At 38.3% G+C, this 12456-nt stretch overlaps 1 protein-coding gene across 2 annotated transcripts in view; it reads right to left on the minus strand.

Moving 5' to 3' along the window:
- stag1a (STAG1 cohesin complex component a) overlaps positions 1–4071 on the minus strand; it is a 50652-nt gene extending 46581 nt beyond the window's left edge. Inside the window, exon 1 of one of the 2 annotated variants that reach the window (XM_056235581.1) lies at positions 3893–4070. The gene's annotated coding sequence lies outside the window, so the exon portion shown is untranslated. Of the gene's footprint in view, positions 1–3892 lie in introns of both variants that reach the window. The other variant, XM_056235582.1, reaches the window with a different exon arrangement.
- Positions 4072–12456: the final 8385 nt, after the last annotated feature.

Genomic DNA, 12456 nt, shown 5'->3' on the forward strand with positions numbered 1-12456 from the left:
CCGGTCTGTTGTTGTGGGGACATTTCCACGTCCCGAAACGTGACGCTGAACGAAACGAACTGTAATTGGTTGTTTTACATGTCGGTCAAACGGCCTTATGGGCGGGCCTTGGCCAAAGAAAGCTGCTATGAATTCCAGACCTTCAGCTGTCAGTCTGAAGGTCTGGCTACGCGAGACTACTGAGGCACCAACGGACTTCTTTTTGGATTTTTGGGAGGAGATTGGAGCTTCATCTTTAATTTCTACATGTTCATAACTGTTTATTTCACACAGTAAACTTTGTAGTACCCATTTCTGCGGGAGTGAGGCCGTTCACCCTCACTACTGCGCAGACTCGGGTCCCACGTTCACAACTGCGCAGAATCAGGTCCCAAATCTGCGCAAGATGTCAGTGCCATATTAGGACTTAAGTGGCTTCACTTTTCACCAATGGGAGAGATTGTCGTCCATCTTTTTTTTACAGTCAGTCTGGTGCGTACAGACCAGTAATGTCTCTACAGTGTCTAAGTTTGCTTATGATCTGTGATTTCTCTCTCAAGAAACCATGCTCGTGCATTTTTTTTTCCTGATTCGATCATAAACTCGCACATTGTGTACCGTTCCACTAAGCTGACAAACTATCTCTGGTTCAGTGTCATCACTACAACACACCCCTTCCGGCATTGGTCCTGCCTTTTGTTCAAACAGGGCGCGATCCGGGACTGATCCCGGCAATGTTACTAGGTCCCCATCCCGAGATGTGTTTGCATTCACACGGAAGGCACTCTAGCAATTATATGGCAATTTTCTGGGATCCACTCTCTGTGTGAAAGGGGTATACAAGTAAATCAAAGTAGATAGCACTTCATGGTAAAACGGCCTCTTTCACATGTTAATATGATTTTTGCATCAACAGACTGAACCTTCCAACTCATTCACCCTTTTCATTAGACAGTCTTTGGCCTCAGGCCTGACAAAGACACTTGATTAACTGTAGCAAACAATCTGCTGCACCGTGCCAAGTGAATGAACTCAAAAGCCATTCAAAATAAACTTGGGTAAAGCTAATTTTGTGTTTATCATTTTGCATGAATAAAAGCCCAGACATACAGCAATCCTTCAGCAAAGATAAGGCAGTATTATCAGGGATCTGGTAAAATGGCATGTACTGATGCAAAGAAGCCGAGTCAGATTTGAACCCTCCAAAAGTAGAGGGTACGTCATTATTAATTTTGTATCAAGACTAGTATATTATGTATTGAGCTAAAGATCAGAAATAGTAACCAACACAAAATATCCACTTATATCATACAGTAAGCATGATTTATAAATGATTTACTGTATATACATGCACTAATGTCAGATTCATCTGGTTTATATAGAATAGATAACATGCAGACAGTGTTGGCCTTTCCCCAAATGAAAATATTTTTTTCTACATGTCTGGCATGACACTAAAGTAAACCCTGTTGACGTCAAACGGATCATTCTGAACAAGCACAATTACAAAGAAAGACATACAAGTACACACATGCCTTCTAACGTACTCTTAAAAAGGAAGATGTCATAACGATTGTGTTGTGAGGATTAGATTTGGACACAGAACAGGTTTTGGCTGCAAGGACTTGGTGAGCCACGGTTAAACGCTTCTAAACTACATCACAGATCTTGGTCTCATTATTGATGCACCCTGAGATCACTGACTGAACGTAACTCAACACCTTTCAGCTTTGCATAGCAGGATTTTATACTTTCAGTCCATTAGGAAAAGTAGGAAAGCAAGTACATGGTTGGCTTGTTTTAAAAGTCTCTTGTCAGTCAGGTAGGCTACACATTTCACAAACTGAACTGGAGTCAGTTTTCTCCAGATGGTTTTTTAATGCCCACACTTTCAACCACAGGATGTGCTACGTGCTCGTGCTGATTTCCTTTGGGTAACTCAGGGCGTAAAAAAAGGGTTACATTATTTGCACATCACAGAAAAAGTCAGCGAGTGGTTTTCCTGACCGCTGCGTGTCCCGAAGTGCAACTCTATGCGGGACACGTGCACTTCAAAATTACAGCAATATTACAATATGGACCTTTAAGACTGAAAAGAGGCCACAGCATAAGGTCTTAACATTGCAGTCCAGTGAATACTGCATGAAATCATTAAAAAAATCATAATGCAATGTAAAAAAAAAAAAACTGTAGGACTTTATAAGAATGATCAGTAAATTCCAGGGCTGTCTGGCTTGAAAATGTAAGAACGTGAAGTTGTTGTTTTGATGATCACAGTACAACAATTACCAGACAATGAGGTTTTCAAGCTAAATATAGGCTTACATTTCAATCCTTTGTACTTTCAGAATAACACTCAGGGTTCCCACACCTTTTGACCAACAATATTTCAGCCTTTCAATATATATATATATCATATGAAATGTGGAAAAAGTATCATATTTTAAAGCTAAACATAAGAAACAAAAGTAGAAAAAAATATTTTCCAAGACATGTTTTATGATTTTTTTTTATTCAGTGACTTTTCTGTTCATATTTAAATCTGTGAATTTTCAGTGGATTTTTAATTTCCATATTTTTTCCATCATCAACCCAGTCTTATTTTAGTTTTATATATACACTATTATAGTATTTATTATTATTTTAATTAGCTTTCAACATTTTATTTTAGTTTTAGAAGTTGACATCTTTTCTTATTTAGCTTATATTTAGTTCAATTTTATTTTATTTCAGTTTTAGTAACTTTAATACTGCAACTTAGTTCACAAGGCACTATTTCTAATTGATATCTAATTTATGTTTTTATTGTAATATTTTCATTTAAAATGTATGTATTATTTTGGATTTATTTGAAGTAATGGAACTATTTTAATAGTTTTAGTTAGCACTAAAACACTGCATTACACTACAAAAAGTTTCTCACAGGAAAGCCAATAAACAATAAAAATAAATATTGGAATTGCTATGCATGTATAACATAAACCAGAGGACACGAACATGTTGAACAGGAGATTTGGGAGTGTTTCTGAGATGAAGCTGAACTTTACTGAGGACAACTGCTCCCAAATATTACATTTCAGCCACAACACATTTACCAAAGGGCCTTTAAAATCATTTAGAAATAAGTTTCCTCACTAGCCAAGTTGACATGCTGAAAACCTGCCTGAGTCAAACAGAGAAATAACTGTAATAACACAGGTGATGTGTGAGCTGACTGTGAAGTTTCACTCCTAGTGTAATCTTCCTTCAGTCTGAGAAAGTACAGACGAAAAAAAACAAAGGTGAAAACTCAACCCCTCCCCCCTCACACATACACACACACATTTACCCACTAAAGTCTGAGTCTCTCACGTTATATTCCACTATTATAGCAACAGTATTACACCTGTCCTTCTCTCCTCACACCATCTCTTACACTGGGATTAATCTTATTATCATGACTCAAGCACACCAGATTACATTTTAAGCGTGCTGTTGACAAGTCTGTAATGTCTTGGCTTTGACAGATCAAATAACGGGACCTTCATTATATCCTAAGAAAAAAAAACTTGAGAAACAAACCAGCATCTACTCAAACCCGCAGAAATCAGTGCCATAAACGGATCATTATATAATGAGTGCAGCTCTCTGTCGGCGACAAACCCGAGACAGCTCTGCAGACACATATGAGCTCAATTACACTTAAGAAAATAAGCCCGTGTCTTCATGACCGAGCCGTGTGTGCTCACAGAGCCGCAGACGAGCAGCCAGAGCTCGGCTGCGGGTGTGTGGATCTGGCCTGAGGAGATGCAGTCAGTGTGAGAGCAGAGGAGAAGCCGCCCATCCCCCACCAGCCTCGCTGTCCTCCATCTTTAATCTCCAGACCCGCTACACTTCACACGCCACTAACGGCACAAAAACGCATACAACTCACCTGGGGTGCTCATGGTCGTAAAGGTCGGCGTTCCCGCTATTCGGAATTCGATAAAAGTTTTGCTAAATATGGATTTTTTAATTGAAAATTGGACCAGGAGAAGGAACCGCGCCTTTCAGAAGAGCAGCAATCCTAAACCGCCATCTGGTGGCATTTTCCACAATCGAATGGCGCGTGTTGACACCGGAGCCCGAGCGCCCTCTGGCGGACACAGCCGAGAGTAGCCGAGACTCGGCGGGCGGCAGGGGGAGGAGGAGAGACCCTCATGAAAACAAGGACATGTCTGCTGTTTACACGCTAAATTAGCACAATTTTGGTGCTGATGTGTTTCTTCTCATGAAAGACGAGTTATTCGTTACTATTGGCGTTTAAACTATAGAATGATAAAACATAATTGGTCAGCATTAAAAGATTTATTGATATAGCCTACAATAGCCTATTTTCATTGTGGTATTGATTATTTCAGGAGCTCTACGGATGGAAGAATGATTTTAAGCTATTTGTAAAACTTGGATGCATGGCAGAAATGCCCTAAAACTTCTTTCCGCTTTGGACTTGTTTTTGCTAGGCTATTAGACTAAGACCATCTCCCCCTCCTATTTTCTTTTCTTTTCTTTTTTTTGGTTCTGTTTTGTTATTTGTGTTGTATCAACACGAAAACATATGTATGATTTTTGAATTATGCCATAATTGTTTGTACTTGAATTCTGTATAATAAAAAATAAACATAAAAAGGAGCTATAAATTGTAAACTCCTGCTATCCTTTCTTTGAAATTAATAAAATAATTCTAATATGTATTGATTTCTATTCCTTTTAACTTTCAAAATAAATTTGTGTTCAATAGCATAGCATATCCCAGTGAATTATCAGTTGGTTTTATCATTAAGTATGAACATGTTTTATTTTAGGCCTATTTCTCTTTATTTCTGGTTGCATTAAAGTGTCCCTTTAACTAAATAAAGTTATTGTCTCCCAAAAGAAAGAATCGACTCTGAACCACCTTTACGAGTGGTTTTTATTCGAATCCTACTTTACGGTTCTACGTCACTAGAAGATACATTTGCATAATGCACAATGTGGTGATGTGCAATGTACATTATGAGAAAATTAAAGTGTTTTTTTTACTTTTAATGCATGTAAACCTGTTGTAGGAAACCTCCAAAACTAGATTAGGAACCTTTAAAATACTATAATAGGGGCCCTTTATTTGAATCTCGTCGGCAGGCTTTTCTGTGCTCTTCTACGCATTTACATTTATTAGAAAAACAACATAAAATTATAAAGCTCTCAGTCTTCAGCAATTGACTAGTGACCTTTGTGTAATTGCGCCAGGGGATTGGAGTGTACTGTGGGTGGTCTTCACACTGAGATGGCCTAGAGCTGTAGTCTGGTCCACATTGGCCTCTCCTCTTGTTGCAGGGCTGATGAGTCATTCAAATTTAAGAGAAAGGCCTGAATCGCAATAAAAACAACCTGTCAGACCACCACAGATGCTGTGCCAACAAAATGGGATGACATGTTATTTTTGGCTGTTTCTGTGCTATTTGCCTACACAAAAATTGAGACATCAAATATGTCATATAATGTGTGTGAAACAATAAAAAAAAATTTCTAGACTAGTGTAGGCTATTCACATTTTGTTTGACTATGCAATAGGCACAATACTCTCATTTTAAAAAGTTCTCATTTTAAAAATATTTAATGTGATTCTTCTGAATCATTTTAAGATAGTTTGTAGTACTTGTCATAAAAATATTATATTAAAACATTATTTAAATGTACTTAATTATTGTTTAAATAATCTATGTTTCCAGGGTTGGAAGTATCCTTAAAATATGTTTTTTTTTAGAGATATTTAGGTTGTATGTTTGTAGGCTATACATCTAGTAACACGTTTTAACCTATAAGCAGGGCTGGTATTTTTTTCTTTATTTTTTCTTAGAAAAGCCTTTTTAGGCACCTGAGATGCAAATTAGCATATGCTATCCTCTTTATGTAATGTATATTTTTCAGCTTGGAACCATGTTGTTTATTTTATTTTTTACAGTCCCATAATAAATCAATAAATAAAATAAAATAAAATAAAATCTAAATATGTATCTAGCTCAGATCTGGCTACATTTAATAGAGACAAACAATTCAGACATAAATTAAAATTATATACATAAATATAATAAGTATAATACTTTTTTTTTACCAGAAATAAAATAAATATGTTTTTTTAGATAGTATAACATTTTTATAATATTATAACAGTATAACAAAAAATAATAATAATTTTAAATACTACCAGCCAATTTAGGCATCACAACATTATAACGTCCACTATAAAAAATAGATAAAAAATTAATTACATTTGAATGTGTTATTAAACCATTAGAGTTTTTTAATGTTATTTAAATGTGTAAGTATTTGAAATGAGCATATCCAATATTAACTGATACCAATAAATAATAATATATATATATATATATATATATATATTGCCTGATAACTGTCATGTTGGTTTGGGTTTTGGCTCACTTTCATAGTTTGTCTTTTATTTAGTATATTTCTCAAAAAAGTCCTGTGTGTAAAGAGCCCTCATTTTGCCATTGTTTCTAGTATTGTTCGTGTAACCACTGTTATGTGAGTGTAAGTTTATGTCAAGTCAAGTCGTGCTTAGTCAAGTCTTTGTTTATTTTGTACACATTTATGTTAAATAAATACTGAACTTGGGTTCATCAAGCTCACCTCCAGTGGAATCATGACAGAAGACCCCCAAAATGAACCCAGCAGTCCCTAGGTTGCCTCCATCAAGGTGACCGTCCTATAGGATTATGTTGAAGAGTTTTGTGAACTTTGCCATGTGGTGGACTTTAATGAGGTTGCCATAAAGGACATTTTTCGCTATGGACTAGATGACTTTCTAAGTTACCTTATGCCTGAGAGCAATTTCCCAGGGACTTTGGCTCAATATATACTATGCTTTAATCCCGACCTGCTCATCATTTACTGTGGGTTTTTACTGTGGGAGCCTGTTCAAGTCATGCCTGCCACGCCAGAACCTGTTAACGTCACGGCCGCCACGCCAGAGCCTCCACCCGTCACGGCAGGCTCACCTGAGCCCCTTCACATCATGACTGCCCAGTTTTCCCAGGAGATTTTTTTGGGGGGAGCTATAGCTACCAAGCTCCAGCGGATGCAGAGCGTGGCCCTCCACCACTCCAGAGTCCAGGTCATGATCCAGATTCTCTTCCCTTTCATGAGCCTGGCCCTCCATCCCTCCCCTGGTCTGCCTCTGCTCTGCTCCTCCACCCTCCTGGACTCTTTGTTTGTGTTTTGGGTGGGAGCCCTGGGTGTCTGGAGGCATCTTTTTGAGGTGGGTTATGTCACGTTGGTTTGGGTTTTGGCTCACTTTTATAGTTTCATGTCTTTTATTTTGTAATATCTCACAGTCATGGTTGCTGTGTCATGTGTTTTCCTTGCCCTCATGTGATCATGTCTTGTCCTTCCCTTGTCTTATGTGTCACGTTTTTATCGGTTCATTGTTTTATTGTGTTCAGTTGTTTCTTGTTTGGTTATTCGTCTTGTGTGTATAAAGAGCCCTCATTTTCCCATTGTTTCTGGTATAGTATTGTTTGTGTAACCACTGTTTGGTGAGTGTTAGTTTATGTCATGTCAAGTTATGCTTAGTCAAGTCTTTGTTTATTTTGTACACTTTTTTGTTAAAGAAATACTGCACTTGGGTTTGTCAATCTCGCCTCCAGTGGAATCATTACAATAACCAATTCAGTAGTGGTATATTGCAGATGGATGGACGGACAGATAGATAGAGTATGACAGATGGTGTCTACTGGTTTAGTGATTTCTCTGAATCACTTAAAGTCAGTGAGAGCTCGCCTGGGAACGGTGCTAACATGCTTAAGGAGAGTACGGTGTATGTCTCCTTCATGCCTCATCTCCCTGCCTCTCCCCTGCTCAGTCATTAAAAGGTAATGTGTTTCACCTCGCCTGGTCGCCGGTGAGCGCAGCTGTTTCTCTTAGGAGCTGTTAAAGGCTGCAGCAGAGTCACAAGCTATGTGGGGACAGATCCTAATCGAAGAGATAAATCCCACAATGCAGACCTCACACTGCAGTGATTTCCGACACCGGGCTAAAGCTGCTAACAACCAACCCACTCTGTGTCTATTTGCTGTTTCACACTATTTACAATGCAGATGATAAAGACTACCTGGAGACAGAACAATACTGGATGAGACATTAATTTGTGAGGCTGATGAAAATCAGGCCAGCTTATTATTCTCCTCACAAACACCCCAGACCAAAGGGAGCGCTTTTTTTACCCATCTACATGCACACTCTTTCCAGTTGTATTTCCTGTTCAAGGCCTCCTGTTCCCTCCCCCAACTGGTTTTATCATCAAATTAGACCCAGTGTTGTTTCTGTACACTATAGCATCTCTCTCCAGTGGTGGCTTTTGTTAGTACGCTGATGGATTCGAGATGCACTAACCCAATTAGCTGACTCTAGATTTATGAGCAGGACAAAAGAGAATTCACTAGGCCTCATTCTTCTCCCAAGAGAAGAATGATGGAAATGGAAATGAGACCAGGGGTGGAAAGAATGACTCAGTGATGAGAACAGAGCTGGTGACACACATGGCTTCTGTCGCTGAACACACACTCCCGAGCAACCACTTTATTTTCAAAGATCTCATGCGTTGTAGTTTTGAGTGCACTTGAGATCTTGCAACAATATTTTGCCTAATTGACAAGACATAGACTAAAAGCAAAAACATTTTTGTATCATTTTTATATCATGCCATCTTCAAAGATGATAGGCTATTTAGTGATGACTCATTCATTGGGCTCTGCTCCCTCTTCTGTCATAACGTCTATGTCTGTATAAAGTTCAAACAGCAATCAATGGCAAGGCAAGGCAAGGCAAGTTTATTTATATAGCACATTTCATACACAATGGCAATTCAAAGTGCTTTACATAGAAGAAATTAAAATAATCAAAACAAATAAGACTAATTAAAACAGTTTAGAATAAAAAATAAAAATAAAGTAATACTGGTCCACCCCTATCTGAGATATACAATCAATGTATGTATGTCTCTATCACAGTCTTTCACTGAGCACTAACCCTGCAGACATCCCACATGCTCAAAGGAGATAAATATGTCACAGACACCTTCCTCCTTTTGAGAGACAGAGAGGGATAAAGAGACTCTTGGTAGCAGCAAGTGCCTTCCAATGGAAATCATCCATGCCAGCACCGATGTTTAGTGATAATAATTGTAGAAGTCATAAAAGTTTTCTATTATTTTTATTATTCTATTTATATTTTATATCGTTTTCATTTATATTGCTTATACTGTAAATGTGTGTGTGTGTGTGTGTGTGTGTGTGTGTGTGTGTGTGTGTGTGTGTGTGTGTGTGTGTGTGTGTGTGTGTGTGTGTGTGTGTGTGTGTGTGTGTGTGTGTGTGTGTGTGTGTGTGTGTGTGTGTGTGTGTGTGTGTGTGTGTAAAAAAATATATTTAGCAAAAGGTAGGTGATTAACATTACTTTTTTGTCTACAAGCTATAAGTATTTTGTACATAGTACTCTAATATTATTGAAATAAATCACAGAAAATTTGAATATTTATAATAATTTGAATTAAAAAAAATCTAAATCATTAATTAAAATGCTTTGGTGCTTTTTCGCATCAGCACTCCCCTTCCGACGTAACAACTATGCAAATACAACCACTTGTAAATACAACTCGCTTGGTCATTCATGTGGTCGGAACTCGAAAATACGATATTTCTGACTCCACTTGCAGGCCATAAAAACCTGGACGTTTACAAGTGGAAAGACAAATTAGGGCCATTACTGTTTAAAGCGTTGTATTTTTCTCTCGTTGTACGTCATGATTTGCAGCTTAAAGAACATTTCACTGCTGTATATAAACAATGCATGTCATCACACAAGATATTTCACAGCTAAATAATTGTTTCTCGGTTATAATCAGATGCCAAAGTTCAAACAAAGCCATTCTTAGCAGACACAGTCTATGTTTGCACTGATTGCTGCTCTCCTCTTTGTCTCCATAGCAACTTGACATAAGGGATGTAATTACCCTGGCCAAAAGTCCTTGAAGATGGCTTATCCCCTGCTTCCGTTCCTCTGTGACATAATCAGTGGGAGGGAGCAATGTTAGGTGGAATGAAAAGTAACAATTTTACCTGACTCACAGGTCAGTGATGAGCTATTAAAATCATATTGTTACATGCTGTCATAAGTGAGTCATACTCTCTATACTGTGATTCAGAATGTAGCACACGTCTATTTAACGTTAAAGGAACACTTTAGACCTATTTAGAATAGGAATGTCTATACACACACGCACACACAGAAGTGATGTGGCAAGTTTTTCAGTTGCACTTTATTTTACAGTATACGTACACTTATACATGTACTTACAGTGTACTTAAGGAAGCACTGGATAATATAAGGTAACTACGTGGGTTAAGGTTAGGTTTAGGGGTAGGTTCAGGCTTAGTAGTTATTAAACAGTTATTGTCATTACTATAATGTAGTATTTACATGGAAACAGGACTGTTAAATAAAGTGCTAGCAGTTTTTCAGCACAGCCTATTGCCATGAGTAACTGCCTTGCAATCAATTTGAATGCTTAATGCTTGCTTTCTGCCATCTCGAACAAGCAGAGCAGGACCTTTGCACTGAGGCAGAATGATCAGAAAGCAGTTAAATCTCTGATAAATCTTTAAAGCATTTTTCTCTGAACAGCTAATAAGACCTATTGTTGCAGTAACAGCCTCTGAAGCAGTTTTTCATCCTGAGTCTGACCACCTCTTTCACAGCTGTATGGATTCAAAATATTGTGCTTTTTGAGCTATATTGTAATTTTATGTCCATAGAACATTTATATGTACAATTTAATGTCAAGAGGAAAAGGCCACTGCCTCATAAAGTAATTTTTACAAAGGATTTATTGCTTTAGCTGTCCATAAAATTACATGTGATTATAGTTTTTGTGTTTAAAAATTCTGCAGGGCCATCATCATGATGAGAAAAAAGCTGGCGCATGCAAAACAATACAGCATGTCAACACAGTGTCACTCCCTTAGCCTTAATCACACAATGTCTAGCAAATGTCTTTGAAGCAAGGACAGCAACCATACATGTCCAGCAGCTTATCGCTATTTTTACAACACAGTAACCTTGCTCTGAGCTCCCATAGCAGCTCTTTCGCTTTTCCTCCCCATTCGTTGGTGTCTGCGCTCTCTTGCATCAATAAAAAATGAATGAGGTTAGGAACACTCTATATACACTCATGATCATGATGGCTAATCATTGGCTGGTCAAACCGAGCACTCAAGCTCCATCCCTTATCCTCCAGCCTTACAAGCATGTCGTCAAGGAGCACTTCCCATTAATTGCTTGGGATTTGATGTATGATGTATTTTCTCAAGAGGCAGGCGAAAATAGGATCCTTGGACACTTTCATAGACCCTAAAGCCCTGTTCACATCAAGAGCATTAACAATAATAATATATTAGCTTCCGCAGGGGCGTCACTAGTGGAGGGAAAAGTGACTGAGTATGGGGGACCTATATCTATTGGGGGGCCCACAATGTCCCACCCCCACCAACCAACACACGATGATGTTCTGGTATGCAGTTATGTCCTCTGCCGCTTGAAATGCTCGAGCTCTTTAAAGTAGGATAGATACTGATTGTTTTTTTAATTCATCATCTAGAGAAATTCTTTCTGAAAGTCATTCCAATGAGATCACTCCTCTGCTTCATCATTGTTATTATACTATTCTCAAAGAATTAGAACAGTTTTTAAAAAGCATTATGACACTTTTTGAAAAGAAATATTGGATATTAGATCAACCATTATCTTACGCAAAATAAACCTAACATGAATAGTTTTACAGGGGTGGTATAATCCCTTTTCACAAGATGTAAAATAAGTCTCTGATATCCCCAGAGTTTCTATGTGAGGTTTAAGCTCAAAATACCCCACACATTTTTTTACAGCATGTTATAATTGTCCCTTTTTGAGGGTAAGCAAAAACCATAGACAGTAAAAGAAATGGACACAGCGACCCTATTGATTTCAACGGAGAAAAGTGACGCCAATTAGAAGCACTCACTTCCTGATGGCTGAGCGTACTGCGCAGGCTCAAACTGAGCTTGACGAAGTAGATGTGTTGTGATGTGACGTGCTCACGTCGTGAGCAACCTGTCTGAAGGTGATGATACACAGGGCAACTTTTTGAGCAATGTTGCTGGGCAATCCTCCCGAGCGATTGTTGCTTGGGCACTTTCCCATTGAAAATGGGCAATACATTTCTATCTGGATAATTTAGGTCGGTCGTGGGCCCTGTGTCTCATCTGGTTGCCCGTTGACGGCAACATTGCCCATCAACATTGCTCAAAAAGTTGCCCTGTGTATCATCACCATGACAGTTTTAAGTCTTCTTGTAGCTGTGCCAAGAGAAATCTGAATCATTCCCTTCCTAATCTTGCAGAGACGGAGAGCGTGAGTAGGAGCTCTCCA

This window comes from Rhinichthys klamathensis, unplaced genomic scaffold (assembly GCF_029890125.1).
Source record: "Rhinichthys klamathensis goyatoka isolate OS25496 unplaced genomic scaffold, OSU_Roscu_1.1 h1tg000422l_1, whole genome shotgun sequence".
NCBI classification, from domain to species: domain Eukaryota; kingdom Metazoa; phylum Chordata; class Actinopteri; order Cypriniformes; family Leuciscidae; genus Rhinichthys; species Rhinichthys klamathensis.